We start from the raw sequence: 9,382 nt of genomic DNA, 5'->3' as shown, positions 1-9,382 counted from the left end.
TCCCTCGACATCTGAATCTAACTACAAAATCCTTGAATCTAAATGTAGTTAGTCGTTGGGTGAATCCCTCGACATCTGAATCTAACTACAAAACCTTGAATCTAAATGTAGTGAGTCGTTGGGTGAATCCCTCGACATCTGAATCGAACTACAATAAAGTCGTTGGGTGAATCCCTCGACAATTTTTATTACGGGTATATCTCGAGTATACTGCGTCGGTAGACGAAGTACGGGCCCGGAGTAGAGGTATGAATGGTGACGGGTTAGGATTAAAATGAGTGGATCTACATGGACTATAAGTAGTGAGAGTTGACGGAGGGTCAACTACGAAGAACGGTGTTCAAGCGAGGAAAATGGCTCCTGAGAGCCCCTGTATCCTACCTTGTGTTGTTACACGCTTTCTTAATTGTTTAGCCTGTTTAAATGACTACTCGTTGTTTGAATTATGTGACTGCATGTTTTGGGGCACCACTGAGCTTTAGCTCACCCCGCGTTTATTTGTTTTCCTTACAGGATGGGAAGGTTGAAAGTATTTGCGTAGTTTGTATTTCTTATGGTTGAACTTGAATAATTTGATTGTAACTTGCGGATTGTATCGGATTGTAATCTAAGTATTGTACTTTTCATTTTGGATTGCCACTTGAAGCTGGAAAAGTGTAATCTCTAATTCGAATACTTGGTTTGTAAGTTTGTTTTGGGATCTATGTGTGTATCTATCCGGTTTGGTGCGATTTTGTACTTTGGTACGTAGCGTAGGTCGTTTAGGAGCACCGTTTGGTTATTTTTATCTGTGCTATCTCTGAAGTTAATGTGGCTTTAAGGATAATCCTTTTCTGGAAAAGTTGTTTTGTAATAGTTTAGGTTAATCATCGGAAGGTTTTAAGTTAGAATGCTTGCGTGAGTCCTGGCGAGAGCTGGGCAGGCGGCCCGCCAACCCTTTGGTTCGCCTTAGGGGGAAATGGGGTCGCCACAGGTGGTATCAGAGCCTAGGTTAGAAAACTACTTGAGCGATAAACTACACAAGTTAGGACACCCATGGGTAATAAGAATGTAATCACTAACTTGGCTTATAAGGATTGTGAATTCTGGATTGGAGAGCATAGGATGCTAGTGGATTTGATTAGTCTGGATATAAAAGGTTACGATGTTATTATAGGAATGGATTTTCTAGGTCACTATCATGCTAAACTTGACTGTCGAGCAAAAGTGGTGGAATTTTGTATACCTGGTGAAGCAACCCTGAGGTTAGATGTTAAGGGTAGGTTAGCACCTTCTGCTATGATCTCAGGAATTCGAGCAAGGAAAATGTTGTCTAAAGGAGCGCAAGGTTTCTTAGCTTTCTTGATAAACACTCCGAGTGATCAAGTGAAGTTGGAGGATGTACCAGTGGTACGAGAGTTTCCGGATGTTTTCCCTGAAGAGCTTACGACTCTACCACAAGAAAGGGAAGTGGAATTTAAGATTGACTTGGTGCCTGGAACGGCTCCAATTTCCAAGACCCCGTATCGAATGGCTCCCGCCGAGCTAAAAGAATTGAAAATCCAATTGCAAGATCTGTTGGAGAAAGGTTTTGTGAAGGAGAGTGACTCACCTTGGGGAGCACCCGTCCTATTTGTAAAGAAAAAAGATGGAAGCTTGAGGTTGTGTATCGATTATCGAGGGCTAAATGAGGCTACCATTAAGAATAAATACCCTCTACCGTTGATCGATAGCTTGTTCGACCAACTGCAAGGGTCAGTGGTCTTTTCGAAGCTGGATTTGAGGCAAGGGTACTATCAGTTGAAGATCAAGAAGGAAGATATACCCAAGACTGCCTTTAGTACAAGATATGGACATTTTGAGTTTGCAGTCATGCCTTTCGGATTGACCAATGCACCAGCTGCTTTCATGGATTTGATGCAGAGAGTTTTTAAGAAATACTTGGATCAGTTTGTAGTGGTTTTCATAGATGATATCTTGATCTACTCTAAGACTCGTGAGGAACACGCTAAGCATCTAGAGGTGGTTTTGCAGATATTAAGGGAACATAAGCTATATGCCAAATTCAGCAAGTGTGAGTTCTGGTTGACTGAGATATCTTTTCTAGGGCACAGAGTTTCTGAGGATGGTATTGCCGTGGACCCGGCAAAAGTGGAAGCCGTTATGAATTGGAAACAACCAGAAACTCCAACTGAAGTTAGAAGCTTCTTGGGTTTAGCAGGTTATTATAGGAGATTTATTCAGGATTTCTCGAAAATTGCAGGACCTATGACTGAGCTAACCAAGAAAGGAGCTAAGTTTGTCTGGACTCCGAAGTGCGAGTCAAGTTTTCAGGAACTAAAGAAGCGGTTAACATCCGCTCCCGTTTTGGTTTTACCTGACGGAGGTGAAGGTTATGCTGTATATTCTGATGCTTCCAGAGAAGGTCTGGGATGTGTTTTAATGCAAATGGGTAAGGTAGTTGCTTACGCTTCTAGGAAATTGAAACCCCACGAGCCAAACTACCCAACTCATGATCTAGAACTAGCCGCAGTAATTTTCGCCTTGAAGAAATGGAGACACTACTTGTACGGCGTGACTTTCGAGGTTTTTACGGATCATAAGAGCCTCAAGTATCTGTTCTCCCAAAAGGAGCTGAATTTGAGACAAAGGCGATGGGTAGAATTCCTGGAAGATTATGACTGCTCGATTAATTATCACCCAGGGAAAGCCAACGTGGTGGCTGACGCTCTAAGTAGGAAGGCCCAAGTAGCAGGGTTAATGGTAAAAGAGTGGGATATGTTAGAGGAAATAAGTGGTTGGAACCCTCGCTTGGAGAACTTGAAGGTTTTATTTGGGAATCTATCATTGAAGTCACCGTTACTAGAGCGTATTAAGGAGGCCCAGAAAACGGACCCTATGATTCTGAAGAATTTGGGGAGAGTACAAAAAAGGGAAGCCTTAGACTTCAAATTAGGGCCTGAAGGGGTATTGAGGTTTCAAGATCGAATTGTGGTTCCGTCAGATGAAGAAATAAGAAAAGAAATTTTGGAAGAATCACATCGATCAAAGTATACCATACACCCAGGTGTGACCAAGATGCATCATGATGTAAAGAAATTGTACTGGTGGGAAGGTTTGAAAAAGGACGTGGCAGCATTTGTGCAAAAATGCTTGATCTGCCAACAAGTGAAAGCTGAACACCAAAAACCCTCTGGTTTATTGCAGCCGTTGGAAATCCCTGAATGGAAATGGGAACATATAACAATGGACTTTGTAACGGGCTTACCTAAAAGTCAAAAAGGTTTTGATGCAATTTGGGTAATAGTCGATCGACTCACTAAGTCTGCACATTTCCTACTTGTAAGCATGAGTTTCTCATTGGAGAAATTAGTCAAGTTGTACACAGAAGAGATCCTAAGGTTACATGGTATTCCCATGAGTATCGTGTCTGATCGAGATCCGAGGTTTGTCTCGCGTTTTTGGCAAAAATTTCAAGAATCTTTGGGGACTAAGTTGAGATTTAGTACTGCGTATCATCCCCAAACCGACGGGCAGTCGGAAAGGACAATTCAGACTTTGGAGGACTTGCTGAGGTCGTGTATATTGGATTTTGGAGATAAATGGAGTAATTATATGACTTTAGTGGAATTTGCTTATAATAATAGCTATCAGGCTTCAATCCAGATGGCACCTTATGAGGCTTTGTATGGGAGAAGGTGCCGATCTCCAATTCATTGGGATGAAGTTGGAGAAAAGAAAATCGTAGACCCTACAGTTATACCTTGGATAGAAGAAGCTCAAGAGAAAGTAAAATTGATCAGAGAAAGGCTTCAAGTTGCTCAGAGTAGACAAAAGAGCTACGCTGACACAAGGAGGAAGGATTTGGAATTTAAAGTAGGTGACAAAGTTTTTCTCAGAATTAAACCCTTGAAGGGCGGAGTAGTGTCTAAGAAAGGTAAGAAGCTTAAGCCAAGGTATATTGGACCTTTCGAAATTTTGAAGAAAGTTGGGAATGTAGCATATCAACTGAAATTGCCTGTAAGCATGGCTAAGATTCACGATGTATTTCACGTTTCCATGCTTAGGAAATATTATTCTGACCCAAGTCACGTACTGCCTCTGGGGGGAATTGAGGTGGATGAGACGTTATCATATGAAGAAGGACCGGTCAAGATTCTGGAAAGAGAAATGAAGGAGCTGAGAAATAAGAGAATTCCCTTGGTAAAGATTTTGTGGAAAAATCATGGACTTGAAGAAGCAACTTGGGAGTTAGAGGAAGAAATGCAGAAAAAGTATCCTGATTTATTTATCCAGAATGTGTGAATTTTGAGGTCAAAATTCTTTGTAAGGAGGGGAGGATGTGAGAACCCTGAAAAATGCTTATATAAATAATATTTCGTATGTCTTTCACACCCTTTTTATTCTTTCTAATCTCTAGTACTACTTTTACTTGTTCGCAATTAAGTACGTAAATCATGGTTATGCGGAAAGTTATACAATTTCCAAAATAAAGAATTCTTTGGTTCCGCTAATCTAAGTTAAGACTCGTAGAGCTAGGTTAAATTCTCTTTTCATACTAGCATAAAATGTTAGATTTTTTATATATTGGTCAAACTTGATTCTAATAGATTAATTCATAAAACAAGAATGTTAAATGCTAGATTTTTATTACAAGGTCAAACTTGATTTTAATAAGTAATTAATAAAATAAGAATGTCAGGAACCCTTATACTAAATCGTAATCGGCGTATATTCGATATAACAGTTTAAGTATTCTAACGTATAAGTAGGCTTTCAAATCACACTTGGGGATTATTGTTGGAATTAAGATTAGAATTGAGAGTTTAGTCGAGATTAGGGAGCAAGGTGAAATGACCAAAGTGCCCTTCACAATTTCACAAAACCTCCATTCCACCACAACCTCACCATGCACGGCCAAACACTCCCTCTTACAGCCTTCCACTGCCGCCCCAATTAGCCAACCACAACTTCACCAATTCTACAAGCAAACCAAATCCTACACTCCACCAATTCTGCCCACAAACATCTCCATAACCACGGCACCACTTCATTCATTCCACTTCACATATCAAACCACAGCTGCACCTCACCTTCATTGTAGCATCCGAGAGCAAGTGAGTGAGAGCTGCTCCTCGTGAGTATCGACCTAAGGAAGAAGCCGCGAGCTGCAACTCCATTTCGTTCATGCCCTGTCCGTAAGCTGAGGGAGGAGATCAGGGAACCATCAACTCCATTTGCACCCAACTTCACGGCTGCAACATCACCAGCTTCCACCTCCATCAGTTGAAGCCACTACACCAAGCCAGAATCATCAAACCTGCCGTGTGTGTGAGAGCCGAGAGGGAGCAGAGATTTTTTTCAGAATTTCGTGTGTGAACTAGCTTGCTGTGAGGTAAATTTTCTGGAATAAATATGGATGATCAGAGGTGGCTTAAGCTAGCTGTGGCCTTGCATGTGTTAATTTGTGTAATCAAATGATGAAACCAAAGCTGTGGAAAATTCTGTTTTGGGCAAACCATTTCTGCCGAGAAGCTGATTGAGCAATGCAGCTTAATTTGTGTTTTTCGGTGATAATTTGAACTCTTAAATGTCTTTAGTTTGGGTAAAACTTGATGATGAATACCATGCATGTTGGTTTGAGCCTTCGGATGATGTGAGTATAGCATGAAGAATTCTGTTTTGGGGTTAAACATCTCAGCCGAGTAGCTGGATTAGACGCGCAACATTAATTCTGATTTCCTGCGACAATTTGAGGTAGATTAAGTGTTTAACTAATCAATTACAATAAGGAAAAGTTAGCTAGGGACATGCATGCTGAGGTTAAGCACTCGAATGGAATTTTTTTTTTTTTTTGAACAAGAATTTCTGCTATGTGTAAATGTTGAAATTGCCGTGAGCTTGCTTGGATTATTACAGCCTAAATTGGTTTTAATTTTGTGGTTTAAGCCTATAATTATAATTAGATAGCTAATAACAAGTAATTAGGCCCTGCATGTAGCCAATTAGTTCGTTAAAATAGAGAAATAAAATTAAGAGGGCAACCTGCCTCAATGCAAGATCATCCGAGCCCAAGCAGGAAAAATTCTGGAAATTGTGATGTTAATAATGATAGTTTGAACTCGAATTTTGATATGGAAATGATTACTTACTAGCTAAGAGTTTAAACGCTGAACTTGAGTACCGAACACCATATTAAAACCAAGGGAAAGTTTGAACTAAAGCAGATTGGATGCTGGAAAATTTTGGAAGCCGTATGATGAACTCGAATTTTTCAGATTTCTTTTGGGAAGTTTAAATTGGTTTCTGGAAATTATTGTGCTTTTCCCTTGGATTATAATGTTTTAGAAATACCTAAGAGTGGATTAATTGCGTGGTATAAGTAGTTTAGCAATGAATATTTATATACTAGATGATGGAACAAAAAAAAATGTTAGTGTATAATTGCTGGAATTTTTGGTTGTGATAGCCGAAAATTGAGTTGGAAAATTTCTTGGTTTTTGGAAATTTCCCCTGAAGCATGAAGGATGTAAATGCCTGGAATATGTTGTTTGGGAGTCTTTAAGAAATGTAAGGATGGTTCGAATAAAACATGTTGGCGGTTAAAAGAGAAAAAGGGAGTTTTTCATAAGTGGAAAATGAAATTCCAGATTTTTGGATTCCACTGACCAGTCCCAGTAAAATGTATATATCTTGATGTAGGAAAATTCGTTTAAGGTGCCGTCAGTGGCATTTGAAACTAGAATCATAGACCTTTGTCTTGTAGAAATTTCGTATTTTTCCTCTATGTGTACTGCTGCCTGTGAATTTTTTTAAAGTGGACTGTTTTGGTTGAATATCCTATTTCCTGGGGAAACTGGATTTGGATTTGGATTGAGATTCTTGCTTACTTGTGGTTTAAATTCCTGATTAAATTGTGGTTGGAAGTGATTGATGAGGTCAAGGGCTAATGATTGATGAAGCCTTTGGCCATTAGCATGATTTTACAAGTATTACCGGATGTTGGAAGTTAAATTTCTGGAATGCCTTGAAGGCCTTACTTTTATTTTATTTGCTTATGTTGGGTTGCTGAAACCAAGTGCTAATGATTGATGAAGCCTTGGTTGACTATTTTATGTTATTCGGAAATGCAATTGTTGAAAGCTAAGGCTAATGATTGACGAAGCCTTAGTAACGTGCTATGTGATTTTTGCCATATTTGGATATATATATTGCGTTTTCAAAATGGAATCGGAGCGGGGAAAATTGTATAGATCTTACGAACTCGAGTAGCTGCGTTCGAAAATTTACCAAAAAAAAAAAATATTCTTCAGCTAGCATTATATTATAAAGCTCTATATCTAGCATTTTGCCTAAAACTTTCCAATTCAAAAATTTCCTTTCACGCAAACTAGCCTTGTTAAGCACTAGAAATTAAGTTATATAGCTTTCGGAAACCCTAAGTTATAGTTTAATTCTTTTCCTTCCCTAAGCTTTGCACTTGGATAGCCAACTATATGAAAGTTTCAAAATACAAGTTTTACCAACTTTAGCGAAAAGCTTGGGATACTTGCTCGGCAAGAAACCCTACCCTAGGGGAAAATAGTTTTTACATATAAGTTTTATAAAAGCCGTAGTTTAGAGAAATACTCAAAGTAACCTTCCAACTTTGTTTTGAGAAGTTTGTTGACTTGTTTCTAGTAAGTAATACTGGTTACCATCTCTAAGTATAAAAGTAAGAAACACTTTTACTACTTTTACTGAGCTTCAATCTAAATAGATTTTTGGAAATTCCTTGAGGAAGTAACTAGTAATAAATTAAATAAACTCGTTTGCAAATAAGTTAAAAACTGCATAGAAACTTATAGTTTCAAAATTTGATTTCTAGGATTTCTCGAGGACACGGATTTCGACTCCCAACCCGTTATCTGAACTCCACTCTTGGTGAGTGTCCCTGCCTGTTCTTTTCCTACTTGAATTAAGTGCTTTCTTGACTCGATATGTGATAAATTGCAAAGAAATGAGTTTTGATCCATCGAAGTGAGCAGTGTGTACTTTATCGCACTAGCCGTTCGAGTGGTGACATGTGTGAACCATTTCCTAATAAATCCTTGAATCTAAATGTAGTTAGTCGTTGGGTGAATCCCTCGACATCTGAATCTAACTACAAAATCCTTGAATCTAAATGTAGTTAGTCGTTGGGTGAATCCCTCGACATCTGAATCTAACTACAAAATCCTTGAATCTAAATGTAGTTAGTCGTTGGGTGAATCCCTCGACATCTGAATCTAACTACAAAACCTTGAATCTAAATGTAGTGAGTCGTTGGGTGAATCCCTCGACATCTGAATCGAACTACAATAAAGTCGTTGGGTGAATCCCTCGACAATTTTTATTACGGGTATATCTCGAGTATACTGCGTCGGTAGACGAAGTACGGGCCCGGAGTAGAGGTATGAATGGTGACGGGTTAGGATTAAAATGAGTGGATCTACATGGACTATAAGTAGTGAGAGTTGACGGAGGGTCAACTACGAAGAACGGTGTTCAAGCGAGGAAAATGGCTCCTGAGAGCCCCTGTATCCTACCTTGTGTTGTTACACGCTTTCTTAATTGTTTAGCCTGTTTAAATGACTACTCGTTGTTTGAATTATGTGACTGCATGTTTTGGGGCACCACTGAGCTTTAGCTCACCCCGCGTTTATTTGTTTTCCTTACAGGATGGGAAGGTTGAAAGTATTTGCGTAGTTTGTATTTCTTATGGTTGAACTTGAATAATTTGATTGTAACTTGCGGATTGTATCGGATTGTAATCTAAGTATTGTACTTTTCATTTTGGATTGCCACTTGAAGCTGGAAAAGTGTAATCTCTAATTCGAATACTTGGTTTGTAAGTTTGTTTTGGGATCTATGTGTGTATCTATCCGGTTTGGTGCGATTTTGTACTTTGGTACGTAGCGTAGGTCGTTTAGGAGCACCGTTTGGTTATTTTTATCTGTGCTATCTCTGAAGTTAATGTGGCTTTAAGGATAATCCTTTTCTGGAAAAGTTGTTTTGTAATAGTTTAGGTTAATCATCGGAAGGTTTTAAGTTAGAATGCTTGCGTGAGTCCTGGCGAGAGCTGGGCAGGCGGCCCGCCAACCCTTTGGTTCGCCTTAGGGGGAAATGGGGTCGCCACAGGTGGTATCAGAGCCTAGGTTAGAAAACTACTTGAGCGATAAACTACACAAGTTAGGACACCCATGGGTAATAAGAATGTAATCACTAACTTGGCTTATAAGGATTGTGAATTCTGGATTGGAGAGCATAGGATGCTAGTGGATTTGATTAGTCTGGATATAAAAGGTTACGATGTTATTATAGGAATGGATTTTCTAGGTCACTATCATGCTAAACTTGACTGTCGAGCAAAAGTGGTGGAATT

The sequence above is a fragment of the Coffea arabica genome, chromosome 3e, assembly GCF_036785885.1.
Source record: "Coffea arabica cultivar ET-39 chromosome 3e, Coffea Arabica ET-39 HiFi, whole genome shotgun sequence".
Taxonomy (NCBI): Eukaryota; Viridiplantae; Streptophyta; class Magnoliopsida; order Gentianales; family Rubiaceae; genus Coffea; species Coffea arabica.
Note: the sequence above shows the minus strand (reverse complement) of the source record.